This window comes from Macrobrachium nipponense, chromosome 2 (genome assembly GCF_015104395.2).
Source record: "Macrobrachium nipponense isolate FS-2020 chromosome 2, ASM1510439v2, whole genome shotgun sequence".
Classification (NCBI taxonomy): Eukaryota; Metazoa; Arthropoda; class Malacostraca; order Decapoda; family Palaemonidae; genus Macrobrachium; species Macrobrachium nipponense.
Genome location: NC_087201.1, coordinates 103,851,871 through 103,875,862, shown reverse-complemented (window position 1 = coordinate 103,875,862; position 23,992 = coordinate 103,851,871).

Here is a 23,992-nt window from a genome sequence, read left to right as displayed (position 1 = left end):
TGTTACTTGAAAACAAAATAAAGTTTAATTAATTCTTGAATTAAATTATGTAAAATTAAATCAAAATTAATTTATCACAAAATTCAAGAAAATTAATTCAATCAAAATTCAAAAGTCTTGGGCAATAATTGAAAATTTGAAATCAATTCACAAGTGCTAAACAATAATAAAACTTGAAAAGAATTCTAAGTAAATGCAAATTAATTCACAAGTGTTAAATTTAATTAATGTGCAATGATTAAACAATGAAAATAACTAAGTCAATTAAATTGTGAATGCAAATGAAAATATAAAATAAAAAGGCACACTTCAATAAGAAAATGAACAAATGCCCACAAAAAATGAAACAAACAAACACACAAAATTTGCAATGTGTAAAAGTTGTAAAATCTTTCCTTTTCACTCAAAACATTGTAACCATCAGTTTTTTTACAAACCTTCGTAACCATCTGTTATTAGTTAACCATTGTTCCTATCCGTTATTAGTTTCTTACCAAACCATCATAACCATTAGATATTAGTTGCAACTAATAAAAAAGAAAAATATAACACACTTTACCTTTTTGGTATACCATCTTCTTTCTTTGCTGCAGTCTGTTTTATACACTTTCACAAAAACCAGGCGCCGTTACAACAACAATGTTTGTTCAGATTCCACAAAAAACACTACTTAACACTAAATAAACTCTAAGAAATATCAAATATGAAATTTCTCAAGTTACGAGTGACCAATTTACGTTACATTAATATAATCTCAAGGATGTTGAGGGAGAGAGAGAGAGAGAGAGAGAGAGAGATCTGAACGTCTCGCGGTTCTAAGATATAATGAATTCTTCTCCCTTGCGGAAACTGGACTAAGGAGATGACACAAAACGTTTTTGGCACAAATGCTTCCAGAAGCTTCGAATCTTACGCAATTTTTATATACAAAATGTGTAATCTGCACGTGGCATTGGGCAAGACATACACGTATGAGACCAGTCTGTTAAAAAAAAGACATGTACTCTACTTGATTGACACGGAGGCTGAGCGATAATTAAAGACTGATGTTTTTGATAACAACGCGAAGACTCGATTCGATCGCTTATCAAACGTGTTGGCAGATTAGGAAAGCAAACGGAGAACTTGGAGTTCCTCTAATCTCACAGTGCTGACATAATAGGGAAACCAATCGTAGTTTTGAACGGACAAAGAAAATCCCTCTCTTTCTACATTCTATGATATATATATATATTCTTTTACATTATGTAATGCGAAATCTGAACACATTTAAAACATCCTATCCTCTAAGCTATCTAGGAATCTGAAAAATGTTGCACAATTCTACATAACATTTTATACAGTCACAGAGAAGAAATATGCATTTTGAAAGTAGCAATATATAATATACCTCCCCCAAGAAGATTTTTTATCACGGTGTTGAATCCAAAACGATTCGCAACGAGATAAATAATCAGCAACTACATTGTTTTTGCCACTAATGTGCTGCACTCTTAAGTTATACTGTTGCAGGCACAAAGACCACCTGGTCAGTCTTTGATTATGGTTTTTCATTCTCTGGATAAATGATAGTTGATTGTGATTAGACAACACTAAAATTTCTTCATTCCTAGGTCTATTTACATGCACTTCAAATTTTTCAATGCGGTGATTAAGGCTAAAGTTTCTCGATTGTCGAGCATACTTTCTGATGTTTTTTCAGTTTTGTAGACATGAAGCACACAGGATGGTAGATATTATTTTCATCTTCTTGAAATAGAACAGCTCCAATGCCACAGTCTGACGCATCAACTTGTATCACAAATCTCTTGTCGAAGTCTGGAGCATGAAGTACTGGTCTTGAAGTTAAAATGGCTTTACCTTCTCAAAGGATTCTTGACACTCTGGAGTCCAAACAAACTTAGCTTTGGGACTAGTTAAGTCTGTCAAGGGAGCTACTATGGCTGGGAAATTTGGGCAGAAACGACGATAGAATCCAGCCATGCCTAAAAATCTCTGTAGCTGTTTCCTGGTAGTAGAGGGTGTAGCCTTATGGATACCTTCTACATTAGCATTTACTGGAGCAAGAAGGCCTTTCCAACTTCAGACCCATGATACTGCACAGTTACCTTTCCAAACTCACTCTTCTGTAGGTTGACTGTTAATCCTGCTTCTTGTAGTTTCTTGAAAACTTTCCTCAGAATCTTCAGATGTTCTTCCCACGTTGTAGAGTAAATCACGATGTCATCTAGGTATACACCTACTCCTTCTATTGATCCTAGCAGTTATCCATCACTTGTTGAAATGTTGATGTGCATTCAATCAGACCAAATGGCAGAACAGTATACTGATACAGTCCAAATGGAGTAATAAAAAGCTGACAGCAACTTGGCATTCTCATCTAAGGGAATTTGATAATATCCTTTCAACAAGTCTATCTTGGAAACAAACTTGGCTTGCCCAATATTATCAAGTAACTGATCTATAAGAGGCAAAGGATAATTATCAGCCACACTGATAGAAATCAGTTTCCTATAATCAGTACACATCCTAAATGAACCATCTGGTTTCTTCACTAACACACTGGAGAACTGAAGTGACTTGAAACTGGGTTCTGCTAATCCATGTTGCAGCAAATACTCAACTTCTTTCTTCAAAACATCTTGATGATACGGTGATAAGCGATAGGCTTGTAAGGACAACGCTTATTCATAATTTTCTCTGTACATAATTCATCATTCGCGTTGTTCTTATTTCCCCCTGAGAGAGCATTCAGCGGGCTTTCCGTCAGTGTATAAAGCTTGTATCCACATATTGTGTACTTTTATATTTTGTATTTTATGTCTCTCAAGAAACACAAATCGGGTCTCGCCGACCCACTTTTTCTCTCTCGCGGGTCGGTGACCACATTTTCCGTCCGCATGCTGTATATTTATATTTCTTGACTGTAATAAAGATCAGTACACTTCTACCTGCCTCTTTGTCCACCTCTCACAAAACTGGTGACCCCGGAGTGACGGTGACCCAAGCGGTTTTGGCTCAGCCATTAAGGGGACTCACTACCGCCGCTCACCTTCAGAGATCTTTAACGGACTCATACGGCGCCTCAGTATAGATCTCTGAAAGCTCCTACCGTGGAAATAACCAACGCCTCTAACGGACTAAATACGGCATACCTGCCCAAGGTGTGTTCAGGCGTTTCCTCAAACGGTTTGGCCCGCCATTCACGACTCTGTCGACCTTTTTTGCCGTGAGAGAGGACAATGGGCGGCAAAACAGTACCTCGCGGGAAACCTCGCGGGAAACCGGGCCTCCCCCGCCCCAGCGACGGATCTGACACAGCGGCCGCTCAAGCTGTCAAATTGCCCCCCTTCACAACGGCTGACCCGTCTTCCTGGTTCTTCCGAGCCGAAGGGCAATTCCGGATCGCGGGGCTCACAAACAAAGTGCTGCAGGCTGACCTCGTCGCAGCGGCTCTCCCGACAGAGGTGCTCGGCCGAATATCTCAACTGGCTGACGGTCGAGCACGAATCGGACTTGTCACGCTCGACGAGATAAAAGAGAGGCTCTTGACAGCCCTATTCCGCTGGGCCTATCGCTGAAAGGGCCGCCCGCGCCCTCGACCTAGTCGCGAACCCCATGCGCGGCGACCGACACCCAAGATGCCACGGGACACTGTGATGGGCCTGTCCGTACTGCCAAAAATAGGCCCCGACGGAAAAAAGGTAGAGATCAGCCTGAGCCGCGAAATATTCCTGCGGCAACTCGAGCCGGACGTCCGAAAGCAGCCTGACCGACGCGTACACCCTAGAGGACGACGAACTACTAGAGAAGGCAAAGAAGCTGACGTTGTCAAACAATGCCGCGAAGCTCGCCGCCCCCCCCCGATCCTCCGTGTGCCTGGCCGCAGAAAAGGAAGAAGACGACGACGACCCAACGCAAGAGATCGGCGCCGTATCCCAAGGGAAGTCCTCCCACACGCAGCGAGGTGAAAACTCCTGGTGCCGGCTTCCACCTACCGGAGGTTCGGGAGATTCGCCAGGAGGTGCGAAAGCCCTTGCACCTTCCAACAGTCAAAAAACGACGACGGCAAACAAAACCAAGGCAGACCCGTGGCAACGTCCGCGTCGGACCACACACCGTAGGGTTCTACGTCCGCGACGCGATCTCCGGCCGGAGGATGTTGGTGGATACGGGGGCAATGCACTCGATATTCCCACCGTCAGGAAAAGACCGTAGCCGCGAGCCCGACACAAAACAACCTCCCTCGTCGCCGCAAACGGGACCCCCATCCGTTCCTACGGCACGAAGCCCCTCGAGATATCCATCTTGGGGCGAAACTACGTCTGGGAATTCACAATCGCGGACGTCAGGATCCCGCGCTGGGGGCAGACTTCCTGGCGCAGAACGGCCTCCTGGTGGACGTGGGCCGCAAACGCCTCCTCGACACGGGGACATGCCTTTCCCTTCCACTAGCAGCAGGCCCGGGCGCCCCTACAATTTGTACCATCGCCCCCCACAAATACGGCAACCTCCTGCAGGAGTTCCCCGAAGTCTTCAAGCCGGAACTTCGTCAGGCGCAGGGACGCCGCCCAAGCACGGGATATTCCACCACATAGCCACCACAGGCCCCACCCCCCGACACACGCGAAGTTCCGACGACTCTCCAGGCCGCCTCCAGGAGGCGAAGCAGGCGTTCTCGGAGATGGAACGAATGGGCATCTGCAAGAAAGCATCGAGCCCTTGGGTGTCGCCCCTGCACATGGTACAGAAACCTGACGGCACCTGGAGGCCCTGCGGAGACTACAGAAGACTCACCTCGCTACAATCCCCGACCAATACCCCTTGCCAAACATGCAGGATTTGACAGGGGCCCTTCATGGGCGGGGAAGGTCTTCACAAAAATGGACCTCTTAAAATTCCAAAATCCATATTTCCAGGTTCCAGTGCACCCCGAGAGGATGTCCCCAAGACTGCCATCATCACGCCTTTTGGCTCCTTCGTTTCCATTACTCAACCTTCGGCCTGAGGAATGCAGGGGCCACCTTCCAGCGCCTGATGGACAGCATCCTGGGGGACATGCCCTTCTGCGTCTGCTACGTCGACGATATCTTGATTTTTTCCAGGTCCTTGGAGGAGCACCTACATCACGTCCGAGCGGTCCTGAAGCGCCTGCAGGAAAACGGGCTGGTCGTCCGTTTCGACAAATGCACCTTCGGCGCCGAGAAGGTGGACTTCCTCGGACACGAGATCTCCGCGACGGGGCGTGCGCCCCATGGCCTCGAAAGGTAGGGCGTGGTGCAGAAGTTCCCAACACCAACCACGGTCAAGTCCCTGCAGGAGTTCATCGAATGGTCAATTACTACCGCCGATTCATCCCCGCCGCCGCCCGCACCATGTTCTCCTCTAACACAGGTCCTGAAGGGGAAACCAAAAAGGAAACGGCCCTAACGTGGGAGGCCGAACAAGAGAAGGCTTTCAACGAGACGAAGAGGGCCCTCGCCAGAGCGGCGACATTTATGCCACCAAGACCCTGCTGCACCTTTACGCCTCACCACCGACGCCAGCAACGTCGCCTGCGGGGCTGTCCTCGAGCAGGTGGTCCAGGGCGAGCCCCAGCCACTCGCCTTCTACAGCAAAAAACTATCAGCCGCCGAGACGAGGTACAGCACGTTCGACCGCGAACTCCTGGCAGTGTACCAAGCAGTGCGACATTTCCGCTACCTCCTCGAGGGCTCCCCTTTACGATCAGGACGGACCACCTCCCTTTTGGTACACGCCTTCACCAAGGCGGGCGACGCTTGGTCAGCGAGACAACAGAGGCACCTAGCAGCCATCGCAGAGTTCGGTTGCACATCCAGTACGTGCCTGGCGAGAAGAACCCGTGGCAGACGCCCTATCGAGGATAGAAATCAACGCCGTGCGTCTCGGGGTCGACTACGAAGACCTCGCCCGGGGAACAGGCTGCCGACCCGGAGACTGCCTGCCGACATACCGCACTGCTATCACCGCCCTCAAGTGGGAAGACGTGCCTTTCGGACCCGCAGGCATGACGCTCCTCTGCGACATCAGCACGGGCCGTCCGCGCCCGCTGATCCCAGCCTCACGAAGGAAAGCCGTGTTCGACGTCATACACGGACTCTCGCACCCCTCGGGCCGGACGACGGTGCGCCTCCTGACGGAGAAGAATTCGTCTGGCATGGAATTCGGAAGGACTCCCTCGAGTGGGCCAGGACCTGCGTGCCTTGCCAAACTAGCAAAATCAGTCGGCACACGGAATCAGGCGTGGGGAAATTTCCCCCGCAGAACCGAAACGGAAGATTCGGCCACATCCACATAGACGTCGTTGGCCCCCTGCCCCCGTCGGAAGGCGCCAGGTACCTCCTGACGGTAATCGATCGCTCCACCAGATGGCCCGAGGCAACGCCGATGTCGGAGGCGACCACGAAAGCATGTGCCGAAGCACTCCTCGCCAGCTGATCAGTCGATTCGGAGTGCCAGACGAAATCACGACAGACCGCGGACCAGTTTTCCTGTCGGAGTTGTGGACTGCCCTGGCCCGCCTAATGGGAACGTCGCTAACATTGCCACCACCGCCTACAACCCAGCAGACTAACGGCATGGTGGAGAGAGTCCACCGTCGATCAAGGCTTCCATGGATGGCGCGCTGCACCGACGAAAATTGGAAGAGCCAACTACCGTGGGTCCCTCCTCGGTCTCAGGACTGCCCCGCCCCGCGGGCAAACGGCGAGGCATCACCCGCGGAGAAGGTATACGGGGAGCCATTAACAGTCCCTGGCGAGTTCTTCCCGACCAATGCCGACGACGCTGACGTCTCCATCGCCAGGCTTCGGGAATCCGCCGGGAAGTTCACGCCCTGCGTCAAAACCTTCTCCGACAGAACCAAAACGTTTCCTCCCGAAGGCCCTATCATCGTGCAAGCACGTCTTCGTCAGGGACGACCGCCCCGCCGCCCGCCTCTAACGAGACCCTACCAGCGGTCCCTTCCGCGTCCTACGACGCACTGACAAGGCATATCTCTTATCCATCAACGGTCGCGAGGACTGGGTCACAATCGATCGCCTGAAACCAGCCTTCATCATGGACGAGGACCTCGCAGACGCCGGATTCCACAGGGCGCCTCAATCTTCCTCGGAAAAAAGCGACTCCTCGATCGCCAAACCTCCTAGCCGTAGCGCGGCCGCCCTCGAAAGACGGTCGACCCCCCGAGGATCACCTCAGGGGAGGCATCCCGTCCCCGGAAAACCCCGAGGATCTACCACAACAACTAATATCACGCACCACCGAGGGCGCCTCCGCCGTCCAGCTCGCTTCCGCGAGTGACCTACCCGCCGAAGTACAAAGAAGTCAGCCAACAATCATACCTAATTATTGTCTTAGGGGGGGAGTATTGTAAGGACAACGCTTATTCATAATTTTCTCTGTACATAATTCATCATTCGCGTTGTTCTTATTTCCCCCTGAGAGAGCATTCGGCGGGCTTTCCGTCAGTGTATAAAGCTTGTATAACCACATATTGTGTACTTTTATATTTTGTATTTTATGTCTCTCAAGAAACACAATCGGGTCTCGCCGACCCACCTTTTTCTCTCTCGCGGGTCGGTGACCACATTTCCGTCGCATGCTGTTATATTTATATTTCCCTTGACTGTAATAAAGACAGTACACTTACTACCTGCCTCTTGTCCACCTCTCTTCACAGGCTCTTTGCTTGAAAAGGGGTCTTCCATCTTCTTGAATCTTGATTTCATGCTTGGTCAGATCAGTACGCTAGGCACATCTGAAAAAATTTCTGGAAAACTTCTAATTACTTCACTAAGTCTTCACCTTGTTCAACACTCAGATGTTTCAGTTTATCCTCCAAATTCTCAAAATTGAAGCATTATTCATCTTGCTTGAGCTCCCAATTCATAGCCATCATTGTCTTCTGTAAAGTTGTTTGGGTTACTGACAGTTTCAGTTTTAGTTTCTGAGAAATAAGGTTTCAAGAGGTTCACGTGTATCTTCCTTTGTCTTCTTCTTCTTTCTGGTGTTTCAATCACCTAAGTTCTATCACTTAACTTCTGACTTATTCTTGTAAGGACCTTGAAATTTATTAGTAAGGGGAAATCTCTTGACAGGTAAGAACACTAAAACACTTGTTGACCAACACTAAAAACCTTCTTAGCTTTAGTCTTAGCATCAAATCTTTTCATTTTCTCTTGACTCATTTTCAAGTTTTCTAAAGAGAATTTTCTAATCTCTTTCAACCTTTCCTTAAGTTCTTCACATACTCTCCTTGGTTGGCTTTCCTCTTGATTTTCTTCCGAATTTTCCTGCAAGAATCTTCAACAGCCTCTAACTTCTCTTCCAAATATCATCCCATTAGGTGAACATCCCATACTTTCTTGATAAGCATTCCTAACTTCAAACAACATTAATGGTAAACCAAACATCCCATTCTCTTCCTGACTCAGAACAATACTTTGTCAGCATACTTTTCAATGTTAGATGGAACCTTTCCAAGGCACCTTGAGTTTCTGGATGATAGGCAGTGGATAATTGTTGTTCACTCCTAACAAATTCATCACATCCTGGAATAACTTGAAGTAAAGTTTGTTCCTCTGTCAACTTTGCACTATTTCTGGTATACCAAACTTTGAGAAAAACTCCACAAGTTTTTCAGCAACTATCTTAGCAGATATGTTTCTAACAGGGATTGCCTCTGGATATCTTATCACAGGACACATTAATGTTAACAAATACTCATTTCCTTTCTTTGTCTTCGGCAGCGGTCCAACCATATCTATATCACTTTACTAAACGGGTTCTCCTCTAACTTCTATAGGTTGTAGGGGGGCTTTCTTGATGTTTCATTCGTTTTTCCAGCTATCTGGCAGGTATGACACTCACGACAAAACTGCTAACATCTTTGTGAAGAATCCAGGCCAGAAAAAATATTTCATGATCTTCTCCACAGTCTTCCTGATTCCCATATGTCCCAGACTCATGAGCTACTGCAACCACTTGCTTTCTCAATGAATATGGAATCAAAATTTGATGATATTCGCCCCATACAGCATCTCTTGGTATATCTGTAGGTCTATACTTCCTCATCAGCAAACCTTCCTTCATATAGTTACAGGTTGGAGTTTGTTGCATCTCTCTCGATCAACAACTCTGAAGAACAAATCAGTTAACGATGCATTCTTCTTCTGCAAGTCCATCAGCTTCTCTCTTGTCACTTGACCAACTCCAAGGTTGAATTCTCAAATATCTACTAACTCAGCTATTGTAGTTCACTACTGTTCTTCAGGAACACTTTGACTACTCAGAGTCTCTTCAGGAACATCAGGAGGTTCTTCTCGTCGTCGTCATCGTTGGTTCTATTCATCTTCCTGGGAAATCTTCTTGGTCAGCCATAGGAAAACTTCACTTCCCGGAAATAATCAAGCACAAAGATCCTTCACTGATCCTTCTGGGGTGTGTAAATCCTCGTTTCTTCACTTGCAGTTGTAGTTCCCTCCCTCTTTTTTTTTTTATATTTCTGGTAGTTACACAACTAGGAAACAGATGGGGGTTATTCTTCTCCAACTCTACTGTAGGACCTAATCCTCAATGGTTTGTCTTGTCACTACAGGCCAAGTAATAAATGGCACACCACCAACTCCATTCCCAACAGAACAAGTACACCTTCCACAGCCAGTGGAGTCCTTTACAGCAAAAATCAACATTCCCTGTCACCAATTCACATGACAGGTGTAAGCGGCATATAGGAGTTACTTCCTCTCCTCATATACCCTTCAAAATAACTGAATATCCTGTGAGACTCTTCTCCAACTGAGGGTGAGAACCAGGTACTACCACACTATGGTTACTCCCTGTATCACATAATATCTTGACTGGTACCTGCACACTTCCCTCTTGAGTTGACAGCATACCCTTCATAGATATATGGCTTAAAAGGCTCCACACTGCTAAGCCACTCACTGCTTGAGGTAACATTTCCACTCGTTGCTAAACATTCAGCTTGTTTTGTTTCTTCTTCTTCTCTGGAGCTGATTCTTTCCCACACTGCTCTTCGTAGTTTGTTTCACTGGTCACCTTTCACTACTTGACCAACTGGCTTTGATGCGTTGATTCCGGTAACACTCTTGACTGTAGTGTCCTACTCTTTCCACACTTGAAAAACAGACAACATTATGTTTCTGTAACTGTCTTGAAAAACTGGATGAGGATTTCACATTAGCTTGCTGAGTTGTATTACTTGTGTACTCTTGGTAGTATTCACTTATAGGTTTCCCATTTGTTGACCTCAGGTACTTGGCATTGTAATTACGTTTACTACTGATTATATTGTAATCTTCACTCAGTAGTCAGCTTTGTCAAGTTCTTCATCTCTCTCTCTTAAATAGGCTCTTATATGTTCAGGAATTTACTCAAGATACTGTTCAAGAACAAGTAACTCTTCTAACTCATCAAAAGTTTGACTTTAGCAGCTTCTAACCAATGTTTGAACACCTCACTTTGTAAGCATAATCTAAGAATGTTCCCTACTCATCGTTTCTTAAAATTTCTGAATCTTTCATTGTAGTACTCTGGGGTCATCTGGTAAACTTGTAGCACACTGCGTTTAAGTACCTTGTAGTCTTTACACTGATCAGATGTTAAGGCTAGATAAGCACTTCTCCCTTTTACCAGTCAAGACACTTTGTAGCAAAACTGACCATTTATCTTCTGGCCATCCCATACCTGAAGCTACTTTCTCAAAGTGATCAAAAAAACTCATCTGGAGCTTCTGCAGTAAACTTAGGGATTAACTTCTGTACTCTCACTACATCAAATACAGGGTCTTGATTACCTTGGTTAGGGTAGAAGGTGTTACAGGTAATGTGGATCTTGCTCTTATCAATTCCATTTCCCTTTTATGTCTTGCAATTTCTCTTTCCTCTTCTGCTGCTTTTTCTTCTTCTCTTTCTCTTCTTCTTGTTTTTCCCTGTCTATTCTTTCTCTTTCAGCTTGCATTCATCTCTCTTTCAGCATGCATTTTTAACTTAATCAAATTCTCTTCTGCTTCAATGCGTCTAAACTCTAACTATGCTTCACTTTTCTCTTTCTTTTCTGCTTGCTATTTATGAGATCAGCACGTGTTACATTCAACAACTCATTGAGCCAATTCTAACTCATCTTCATCAGTTATTCTGCCAGAGTTTATCAATGATCCATAGCAATACATCTTATTTGTGCCTTACCATACTAGTAGACACATAACCACCACATGCCACTGCTAAAGCGCTCCACTGTGCCATTAGTCAGAGTGGTTTCAGACGAAACTTTATGGAAGGGCTGCTAAAAATTCCTGAACCTTGAACTGAGCCATTTTCCTCTAAGTTATCAACTTACAATTCAATACAATAAATGCAAAACAAAAACTATATGGTCACTCTCCTAAAAAAATATATCCCTAAACACCACCAGTATATACTAGAGTGGATAATGAAATCTGCTTTCCTGGGTCTCTGGGCACCATTAATACATGTTACGAAGTGCCAAGTATCTGGTATCAATTATACCTCACAAAAGCCAGAAACCTGAACCCTCATCACAGGTATTTAAACGACTGAATACTCTAAAGGCAACAGTGATCCCCTAACAACTTACCAGTATTGCAGAAAATCAGACTAAGTTCATCAAAACAGGTGTGAGGTAATCTTGTAGGTAATTAAATTAAATCAAAGGGCATCACTCCATCAACAACTTTAAAAGTCTAAGTATTTCCCTGATTTCAGAAGTCTAAGTACTTCCCTGGTTTACTAAGTCACTTCAAGTAAATTGAAGGAAAGCAAATCAATTACCACTCTATGTTTCTACCAAACATCAATATAATCAAATGCAATATTACTGGTTAGAAATGAAAACACTTATAAAATTTTAAATACAAAAAATTTATTATTAAACTCAAAAGTTTATAAGTGAAATTCACAAAATCAGGGAAAATTACTGGTTACTTGAAAACAAAGTAAAGTTTAATAATTCTTGAATTAAATATGTAAAATTAAATCAAAATTAATTTTATCACAAAATTCAAGAAAATTAATTCAATCAAAATTCAAAAGTCTTAGGCAATAATTGAAAATTTGAAATTAATTCACTAGTACTAAACAATAATAAAACTTGAAAAGAATTCTAAGTAAATGCAAATTAAATTCACAAGTGTTAAATTTAATTAAATGTGCAATGATAAACAATGAAAATAACTAAGTCAATTAAATTGTGAATGCACAAATGCACACAAAAAATGAAACAAAACACAAAACACAAAAATTTGCAATGTGTAAAAAGTGTAAATCCTTTCACTCAAAACATTGTAACCATCAGTTTTTACCAAACCTTCGTAACCATCTGTTATTAGTTAACCACAGTTTCCTATCCGTTATTAGTTTCTTACCAAACCATCATAACCATTAGATATTAGTTGCAACTAATAAAAAATATAACACACTTTACCTTTTGGTTGGGTATACCAGCTTCTTTCTTTGCTGCAGTCTTGTTTTATACACTTTCATAAAAACCAGGCGCCATTACAACAACAATGTTTGTTCAGATTCCACAAAAAAAACACTACTTAACACTAAATAAACTCTAAGAAATATCAAATATGAAATTCTCAAGTTACGAGTGACCAATTTACGTTACATTATATAATCTCAAGGATGTCGAGAGAGAGAGGAGGAGAGAGAGAGAGAGAGAGAGAGAGAGAGAGATGGAACGCCTCGCGGTTCTAAGATATAATGAATTCTTATCCCTTGCAGAAACTGGACTAAGGAGATGACACAAAAACGTTTTTGGCACAAATCCTTCCAGAAGCTTTGAAATCTTATGCAATTTTATATACAAAATGTGGTATTTTGCACGTGGCATTGGGCAAAGACATACACGTATGAGACCAGTCTGTTAAAAAAAAACACACGTACTCTACTCGATCGACACGGAGGCTGAGCGATAATTAAGACTGACATGTTTTGATAACAACGCGAAGACTCGATTCGATCGCTTATCAAACATGTTGACAGATTAGGAAAGCAAACGGAGAACTTGGAGTTCCCTTCCTAATCTCACAGTGCTGACATAATAAGGAAACAAAAAATCGTAATAGTTTTGAATGGACAAAGAAAATCCCTCTCTTCCTACATTTCTACATTATATTATATATTCTTTTACATCATGTTATGCAAAATCTGAACACACATTTAAAACATCCTATCTCTAAGCTATCTAGGAATCTGAAAAAATATTGCACAATTCTACATAACATTTTATACAGTCACAGAGGAGAAATATGCACATTTTTTGAAAGTAGCAATATATAATAATAATATATATATATATATATATATATATATATATATGTATATATGTATATATATATACACATATATAATGACAAGCGTCCTTCTAACACTTGTTTTAAATTTTTGTCCCTAAAAATATGACATAAAACATGAAAGAAATGGAGGAATTGCTTTTGTTAAAGTGATTGAGTTCAAACGCAACTATAGAGTAAGCAAAAGTATTGTCTGACTCTTGAAGATTTTTTTGTCCTTTAACGATTTCCAAAGTATGAAAACATGAACAGGCCATAAGCCACCTGTATAAATGTCCAGTCATTTTTTATTTTACTGCCTGTCAAAACACCCATCATGGCCGTTTTCCCAAAGATCCCCCCATCGCTGTTCGTGAATCCATTTGAGACACTGGCCTAGCCGATAACGCCTTGCCTCCTCGAGAATGTTTGGTAAGACCTTAATGGGACTGCCACCTCCGTAAAACCATTATTCAAATCTCCCAGTCAAATTTCACGCAAGTCCATTTGGAGGGATCATGGGGCCCTAAAGATCATCAAGTTTCACACCCTCACACATGTGGTCTACTACATACATGACCATGAGCTCGTACCTGCATCCTTCATTTTTGTGGTGTCACAAACCTACATCTCCGCTCACGAGCGTAAATCCTCTCAAAACCTAATTAGCATATCTTTGTACTCTCTCCTCAATACCCTTCTCTGTCGGTTTTCCAATGACCTTTTCAGGTACCCACCGTGATTAGCGGCGAGACCCAAGGAACGAGAGATGTGGCACCTATTTTGACAGATGTGAAAAACAAGACTTCTGGTGACATCTGAACTGGGTATATATGGGCTGGCACGCCTCTCAAATCACAATCTGCCCTAGCCTACGTACCTGGCACTATGCCCTGCTGCTTTCTTGGTGAAGATCCTACTTCTACTATACCGTCTGGGAATGAAACTCTGCTTGATATCTGATCATGGACATGCCTTTGAAGCTGTCACCCTGAAGTTACCCGAGTGTTGCCCTAGTTGAAATCCAGAGCGCTCCCTTATTTTATTCCTTGGTGAACAGCTGCAAGCGACGAAACCCTTCCTTTGACATCTGGTCAGTTCTACTCAAGTTTCATCCATGGACTCAGGTAATGTGAATTGGAAGTTGGTTGTCAGCCCTCACCTACTATTTTTGCACTCATTCTTTGTTCCACCTGTTTTCCTATTTCCATGATCCTATAACCTGTCTCCTTCAGAGACCCCATTGATTTTTTACTGTGTATTTGTAAAATCATTTAGTTTATTGTAAAAGTGTATTTAAGATCTTTTGTGGTCATACTTACAGAAATCAAGAAATTTAGCATTCATTCAATAATTTGATGAGTTGTATTTTGCATTTTCCATTTAAGCATTGATCAGTTACACAAGTTTCTCATTGTTATCTCGTGTTACAATGTTACCTGCTTTGCAGAATTGTGTAGACTTCCCCTTGTGTCCGTCTTCTGCGGCTCAACAATGCCAAATCAATATGTTTACTGCCTGTGCCATCCTTCAGAACCAGATTCCCTAGCGGGAGCAGTCCTTGCTTTCAGAGCTCCACCTTATGTGTTATCTTTAAGAGTTCTGTCGTTGATTTCTGCACCTTATTTACTCACTAGATTTAGTATTTGGCTTGCAATCCAGTGGCACATTTTGTTCTTGATATACATAACATTCAGTAGTGGATACAGTGCCACGGAGCAGGTGAGAGCTGTAATTTTGTTATTCTTCTGACTACCTTAGAGAATTATATTTCAAGTGATCATAATATGTTTACCTTCAATCCTTTTGAAAGCATTTTGCGATATTTTTACCAAGGACACACTTTTATTTTCTCGGTCACATGAGGTAGGGACCCTAGTGAATTGTCGTTTCCAAAGAATTCAAAGTAGTGACAGCTCCTCCAAATTTTCCAAAATAAAATCTTAACCCCAAACGCCCTGTGACAATTTTTGGTGATCCAGCGCCATAAAATCAGTGATTTATGGCGCCATAAGTGCATGTTCCAGTTATTGATAAGCCCCACCATAAATCGGCGGTTAATGGCAGTTTTCACTTATCAGCATCCTGCCGAAAACAGAGCCCCTGCCTATAAACGGGAACTGACTGTATACATGCATATCTGGCAGTGAAGTGCTAATATATGTATGGTACTTATGTATACATAGTTTCTTTTATTACCTTGAAACTGTTAATGTATTTATGGTGCTTATAATCTCTCAGAGGACACTTCTATTTCCAGTATACATTAACAGACAGTATGAATGTCATTAATGATACCTGTCAAGCCTTAAACAAGTTTCTTAATGTCCATTTCTGTTATCATAATTTTTTGCTAATTTTTTTCCACATTTGATTTAGTTCTTGCGATTGCTTACCATCCTACTTGCCTTTGGGCCTAGCAAACAACCTTCCGAACCTCTTCCTCTCTTTAGATGGGCGCTCTCTGGCAGGACCGACCAGCAGCACTCTGGAACAAATTTGAGAGACTTCCTGTACTTTGCCTCACTATTCTCGGTTTGTTTTCTGCATGCTGACAGAATCTCGTTAATGTCTTGTCCAATATTTCTTAAGGTGCCTTACAGAGTCTCAAGTCTGTTTCAGATTTTATAGTGTTTAATATACTGATAACTATCAACTAAGATACTGTTGAATCAAAGTTGAAATAAACATTTGTATAAAGCGTGTGAACAATGATGTAATGCCACTGACTTACAGAGGATTTGATCTTATGGTGCTTTTCTGCGCCGCTAACGGTGTTTTTTACAGCAAGAAATAGACATAAAGCTAATGCGCTGTAACATGAAGCAACATCAAATTACATCTCCGTAAGTGCCGATAACAGCAAAACTCGATTTATGGAGGAAATCAACTTACGGTGCAGCACTGGATTGGAATCCCCTGGTATAAGGAAAGGACCTACTTCTAAAAAAGCTAGGAAACAAAATCAGCCCTTCAGTAGTTCGTGCTCTTTCCTTCTTTCTTTATTCAACTCAAAAGGATGATGGATAGAGTTAAAAGACTATAAACCAAGAGGGGTCTAAAGGGAAATCATCTTGCAGAAAGAGACAAATTATGGGAAAAGGTTTATAAACAGAAAAATATGAGAGAATAGAATATGATACCAGTACCACACCTGAACACATATGTCAGCAGAGAACCAGAATGAATTTGCCCCTCACTTAAACATTTGGAGATCCGAAGATTCCACAACTACATTAGGAAAATTGTTCCAAATATTAGTTGTGGCCAAGATAAAACTAGCAAATGGATTAGTAACAAATCAGATGCTAAAAAATGACACAATATTAAGAGTTGGCAAAATAAACTTGACTGGATGACATAACTCTATCTAAGAGTTTGGGATGAGAGTTGATACCCATAAGCCGCACTGAAGAATAGTACTCCAAGTAAGGAAGGTGGAAAAAAAAAAAATTAAAACACTGTTAAACCTGCTATATCCCGAACGTTCTAAAACATTTCTGCAGGATACCATCTTTTGAGAAACAGAGGAAGCAATAGTATTTATATGCCTCTCAAAAGTCAATTCTTATCAAATGTTACAGTTACGATCTTAAAAGTCACTGACATTATAACCATACCATTTAAATGTAAATCAAGATGCAAATGCATACTCTGAGATTAAGAAGAGTTAAGCTTCAAGTCCCAGAGCCTGCTCCAACTCATGAATACTTGATTATATGTGCCAGATCTCTATTCAAGAATTCTCCAACATCAAACTTAATATGCGGAAAAGGAACAACTAGATGAGTAGCATCTACAGCATATGAAATCAGATTGTTTTCTCAGATTTTGATACATGTTACTAGTACTGGATATATAATAAGTAGGAAAAGATCACAGAAAAACTAACTTAAGGACCACCAGAATTGACATTACCAAAAACTACTATACTGGCCATCTAACATAGAATCCTGAGTGCTATTAAAATTAGAATAACAATCAATGAGCCACAATTCCATTAATCTTAGCTTAGACAGTAGAGCTTCACGATTCACACAGTTAAAGGTTGCACTAAAAACTAAAACCGACCACGTGTGCCTCGCACTCTCATAAAGAGCACTCTGCAAGAAGGCAGGTATTGACAAGAGTGCATCACAAGTACCAAGGAATTAATGAAACCCACATCGCAATGAAAACTAGAAATGTTATTATATTCAACAAACCTTCAGACACTTAGAAAGCGGCTTCTCAAAACCCTTAGACAAATCGGAGGCAACTGAAATCGGTCTATATTCTGATGTGCAGGAGGACAGACTTAATCCCTTAGGGTTGCAGCAATGTTTCCCTTAATCCAAACAGAAGGAAAACTTGCAAGTCTAAGTAATCGTCAAAATAGTATAATCTTAGGAGCAATGAAAAAAAGAAGTCTTTTTAAAAAAACGATGGGAAAGATTTCATTAAGGTCCATACTGCTGTAACTGTCGAGCCCAGAAGCACAGTTCTGACTCCTCTAGATCTGAAGGTCCCTTTGAACATACACACTCACCACTGTTTGATTACAAAGACTTGAGCCAAAAGTTAAGCCTTCTGTTTAGGGTAACGTAAAGCTGTTTCATCAGCGCCTACAAGGGGAGGCATGCTTGAATCAAATCCAGATGTGATGACTTGAGAGGGTAGACCACCACTTATGGTCACCACCACTGGAGAGCAAAACCTCTTCACATTCTCATAGCCAACCTGTGTTTAATTAATACGCTCAGTGATTTTGCACATAAAAAATTCCGATCGATTGTTCCTCAATAAATAGTAAGCGTCTGGTTTTTCAAGGTATGCAAGCTTACATGCAGCATGAAATCATAGCTTATCTTTAAGACAAAACTTAAGGATTTCTTCTCTCAATAACAGCCTTAAGATGATCGATTAAACATTCAATAATATTAACTTCCATAAATATTGCTTCACCTGATTGTGATAAGATCTTAGTGAATACCATTCTACTGGCCTGGGTATTTCAAGAATATAACCTTTTTGAAAAGATAACATATAGAACAACCTGATTCATTCCACATAAGTCTTCACCACATAGATCAGAGAAGCCTAACGGCAAACCTACTAAAAAAGATACAACCCTGTAACATTTGTGAATACAAGATCAAGACTGTGCCAGATTGGTGTGTGGTTTCATTTATTAATTACTCACATCCATGAATAGTGGAATATTCTAAAGCAGCAACACAGATTATCTTTGGCAGTAAACTGAAGCTCAGTCATTCACTGTGATAAGCAATGTGACTCATTATAAAAATGCAAAAAAGAATGTAGCCAGCTTCCTAAAATTGCTTCCATTTTGGAAAGCAAGCAGCCATAAAACAGTCAGTCAAAGCTGCGTTCTTGTTTCTAGCAAAAACACAATGATTTATTAGTCTTCCAGGTGTGTTTCATGACATCCACACTCATACAGTGGCATATGAAGTGCAGAGAAACCCTCTTTTAATATACAAAGCCATTCCAGAGGCCCTTGGAATGGCATAAGCTTTAGTAAAATGGGTTTCTCAAACGTTGGAATCACAAGTTTGAAAACAAAAGGGCTATCAAAACTGGCAGCAGCAACACACAAGCCCTTTTTATTTGTATTGAATCCACAAGTATTACAATATAAAATACATTCTTGTGATCGATTCCATGCACTAGAATAAATTTCAATGTCGCCAAAAAGAAGTAACGTGTAAAACAAGCATCACGGAATATTTGAAAACTTAACAAAAATAATAGAAACATTTCAGACATGTAAAATCTCTTTTCCAACGTGTGCCCATAAAAAGACAAAACTAACGCTGAAGTGAAACTGGTCAATTGGGATGAGTCGGCACACCCAGCAAGACAAAGACATCTCCAGACTTACCCAGACACTGAAGGAAGGACAGTAGGACAACCTCTTGCTTAACTAGCAGGCGTCCTCGGCCCTTCTACTAAGCTGACCTACACACCGTTTGAAAAATAATAGGAAAGGGTAACCAAGACAGTGGACTACCCTAGTACAAGGGCTATAGCACCATGCAAGATTGAAGAACAATAGTTTACTTTGGAGTAGCCTTCTCCTAGAAGAGATGCCTACCACAATAATGAGTTTCTTCTACACATCAACAAAGGGTCGGCAGTTCAAAGTTGTTAAATGTCAACAATAAGGTATATAATGAATATACCAACTATTCTAAGTTGGCGTAGGCATTGAAAAAGTCCATGAACAAAGAGGGACCAACAACAAATTGTAATGACCATCCTTCAAAGGAAACCCTAATCTCTAGTGGTAGTATCTCTATGGATGGATGGCGGTGCCTTACCCAACCTGCCTACCTTCTGTGTTAAAGAATGCTAAGTACTTTTTCCCTGATTTATTCTAAATCAGTTTTCTTCACAAAGTAGCCTGAAAGGTCAAGTGCAAGCAACACAAGTCACCAATGCCTTAGATTCACCTGAGTAAGTGAAATATCAACTTGAATCAATTTCTAATTACTCCCCATAGGAGAAATCCTGACCTTACAGAAAGTTAAGTTTTCGATGAAATTTTTTTTTTTTTTACCAAGGTAATACCTTCCCTAGTGATGCAACACTCCATGAGTTTGCGTAATAAAAGCACAGGTTTAAGAATCATCTTTACAGAATCCTCTACACACATCATTATGGATTAACGGATATATATATATATATATATATATATATATATATATATATATATATATATATATATATATATATATATATATATCTTACAAGTGTGTAATGTTAGTGAATCACATATCATGTCTGCTTGGAGACAGGCTGATCTGTAGGAGCAGCTTACTTGAGTGAAGGAATTTGGGTACGTAAGCGTTTTAACTGAGAGACCGCTCGTCTTGTTGTCACGCATGTACATCCGTTTGTACGGATGATACAGGTCTAATAGACCAGGGCACTTGCGAAAGACACATTCCTTTTGGTGAGAACAAAGAGGTCAGTTGGTACACGTCAGGTGTTGGAAGAGAAAACCCAATCGTAAAGGTATGACAAATATTTTGTAAGGCTTAGAAAACCGTTTACCTTTGAAAAGAGACAGAATGTGAAATACATTTCTTTACTTAATTACTTTGAAAAGAGAGTGATGTGTGAAGTGTATCTTTTATCCATTGTTATCTTTATTACAGATGGGTTCTATTCCATGGTACTAGAGACAGGATTCTCTAACCTGACTAATATAATGAACTTATTGACATTTTGGGCCTGGGAGGAATTCTTAGTCAGGAGAGTAGAATGTTAACTTACTAGTTATCTTTATGGGCAGATTTGGGTTTTTGTCATTATGACTTATTAATCATTTTGTTCTATTTTATATTCATCTGCTTTGGGTAATAATAGCATATTTTATACTTACGTGATCTTAATAGCCTAACGACATGGTTGCAGACAGAGGGCACCATTGACAACAGGTAATGGTTTCCAATATGTGTAGTTTTAATAAAATGGGGGGTAAGAGTGGTGGCAGGCGGTTTTTTATATATTTTATAAGCTGTAGGTACGCTAACGAAGAGACTGGTGACTAGTTGACATAGATGTTTTTTTTGGTAGGAAAAGAGGTTATAATCATGTCACAGGCAACTCGGGGCTCTTTTTGCTGATTCAATGGGTTGGGCAGTGAGAAGCTGTGCGTCTCTCGGCTAAGTCAGTGTCAGTCATCTTGGGATTCTCGAATAACTAGTGTTTTAAAACGTGAAGGGAAAAAGTTTAATTTTCGACGTATTAAAGTGTTTCATGAGTGCGGTAAAAAAACAGGTCACGCATATTTGCGGTGCATATACGAATTCGGTTTCCAGTCATATGAAGTGTGTGTATTTTTCAAGCTTTCTTTCTTATTTTCTCCTTTTTATCTTTTTTTTTGTTTTTTTTTTTTATTTTTTTTTTTTTTGTTGTCTTGTTTATATTCCTTTTGTTTGTTTGTGGTGAATTTACTCGAGCGGAGCTTTTTGTTACGACGTCACGTGTAGCCCTGAGAGAGAGAGAGAGAGAGAGAGGTGAGAGTTGTGTGTGTGATACAGTTGCCGGGGTTGGATCACTTAGTAAGTTTTTTGCATCTTTTTTCTGTCGCCCCTCCCTATTTTTTGTTGTTGTTGTTGTTGCTTTCGTGGGATGATATACTGGGCGTGGGCGCATTTGCCTTTTGTTATCCTTTATTGGGGGAAAATTTGTATTAATTTTTCTGGATTGGGTTTTGTGTATATAAATACATTGATGTTATTGAGATCGAGGGGAATCTTATAGAACAAAAGAGCTTTCAGAAACAGAGAAAGAGGCGGATACTAAGAGTACCACAACGCTACTACATCACGTAACAAACGTGATGTGCGGCGTGAGTCCTTTCAGAGGGATGGTAGATGGCGTTCTATCACAACCTGTCCAGATTTTTATTGAAGGGGTGAATAATTATTTAGCTGGAAAGAATATATCGGACAATATAGAGGCATTTAGAGAGGCGAAAGCTTTGCTAGATTTCAATAGGGGAGATCTCTCCTACCATTGCAGGAGTTTCCAATTTACAAAATGTCGTACCTGTGTGTGTGTGTGCGTGTATGTATGTATATATATATATATATATATATATATATATATATATATATATATATATATATATATATATATATATATAATCATCAATGAAGGGAAGCGGGCACACACAGATGTACATGCTGTCTTTATTGCGACGTTTCGTAATTATCAAATTAATTACATCATCAGGCTGTTAAAATGAAATTAAAATTCCTAGTAAAATTGTAAAAACAAAACTAAAAATTAAAAATTCAGAAATGCAAAAGCTAAAAAATTATTATTCTAAGTGTACAAAATATACACATAAAATTAAGAAAATTAAATAATTTAAAAGGACATACATTAAAATGAATGTTAATGAACATAAAATAAACAGAAATTGACAAAAATTGAAAGCAGCAGTGAACAGTTACAGAACAAGAAGTTAAGGACCGACCTGGATGAGTGGCAGCGTTAAACTAAACGTTATAAAAAAAAAAAAAACATAAATAAAACAACATAAGTCGAGACAAATACAGAGGGGAGGAAGACGTATGGGTGTTCAACGACGGAACAAGTAGTTTGATAAAAAAAGATTCTAGAATAACAAGGTCCTGCGGGTTGGCGGTATGGCCTAAAATACAGAAGTCTTTATTATCAATATATGTTTACACATTTTGGAGTGATTTCTAATATTGGAGTGTTCGGGTTTGTAATCTGCTGCCAGTACGGAAGCTTAAGCCACGATGAGAATCGATACGCACCTTAAGGAGTCTACTGGTAAATTATTTAAACAAGTAGAGGGCATGGCCATGAGTTCTCCTCTCGGCCCTACTTTTGCCAATATCTTCATGTGCTCCCTGGAGGAGCAAATGCTCGATAATTGCCCATTAAGATTCTCCCCACCCCTTTTTTATTCCAGGTTTGTTGACGATACGTTCGGTTTCTTTAAAGTGAATATGAAGCTGACCTCTTCGTAGAATATATCAATGCAATACACCCGGGCATAAAGTTTACGATCGAAAAAGTGGCAAACGACCGTCTACCATTCCTGGACGTTTTAGTTTCAGAGAAAACGACTGTTTTTAATACCACGATTTTTAGAAAGAAAACTTTTACTGGACTTGGTACCAACTTTCATAGCTCCTGTTTATGAATTTTAAGTCCAACTCTGTTTCTACCCTTCTCCATCGAGCACTTGGTCCTTACGTCGAACTGGGTTCCTTTTCCATAATGAAATAACATTTTTAATTGACTTTTTATTTTTTTAACAATAACTGTTTCCCTGCTAAGCTAGTTTATAGGAAATTAGATCAACTACTGAAAAAACATTTCATTGTTAAACCAAAAGTTTTAACTGTCCCAAAAATGAAGTTCTATGCATGCTTTCCATTTACCCATGACATCAAATTTCACAAAAAGTTCACAGAAATCATTCAGGAACATTTTCATGCCATAGATGTAAAATTAATCCCTAAGAACCCTTTCACCATCGGTTCCCTCTTTACCTCGAAGGATCGATTATCGCCTTATACATCCTCTGGTGTTATAAATATACTTGCCCTGAATGTCAAACAGGGACCTATGTGGGATCCACCAGCAGATTCTTAGGTGCGTATCGATTTCTATCGTGGCATAAGCTTCCGTACTGGCAGCAGGATTGCAAACCCGGAACACTCCATTATTAGAAATCACTCCAAAATGTGTAAAACATATATTGATGATAAAGACTTCTGTATTTTAGGCCATACCACCAACCCGCAGGACCTTGTTATTCTAGAATCTCTCTTTATCAAACGACTTGTTCCGTCGTTGAACACCCATACGTCTTCCCCCCCCCCCCCCCCCCCCTCCCCTCTATATTTGTCTTGACTTGGTGTTGTTTTATTTTTGTTTTTTATGTTTACGTTTAGTTTAACGCTACCACTCTTCTAGGTCGGTCCTTAACTTCTTATTCTGTAACTGTTCACTGCTGCTTTCAATTTTTGTCAATTTCTGTTTATTTTATGTTCATTTATCTTTCATTTTAATGTATGTCCTTTTAAATAATTTAATTTCCTTAATTTTAATGTGTATATTTTGTACACTTAGTAGAATAATTTTTTAGCTTTT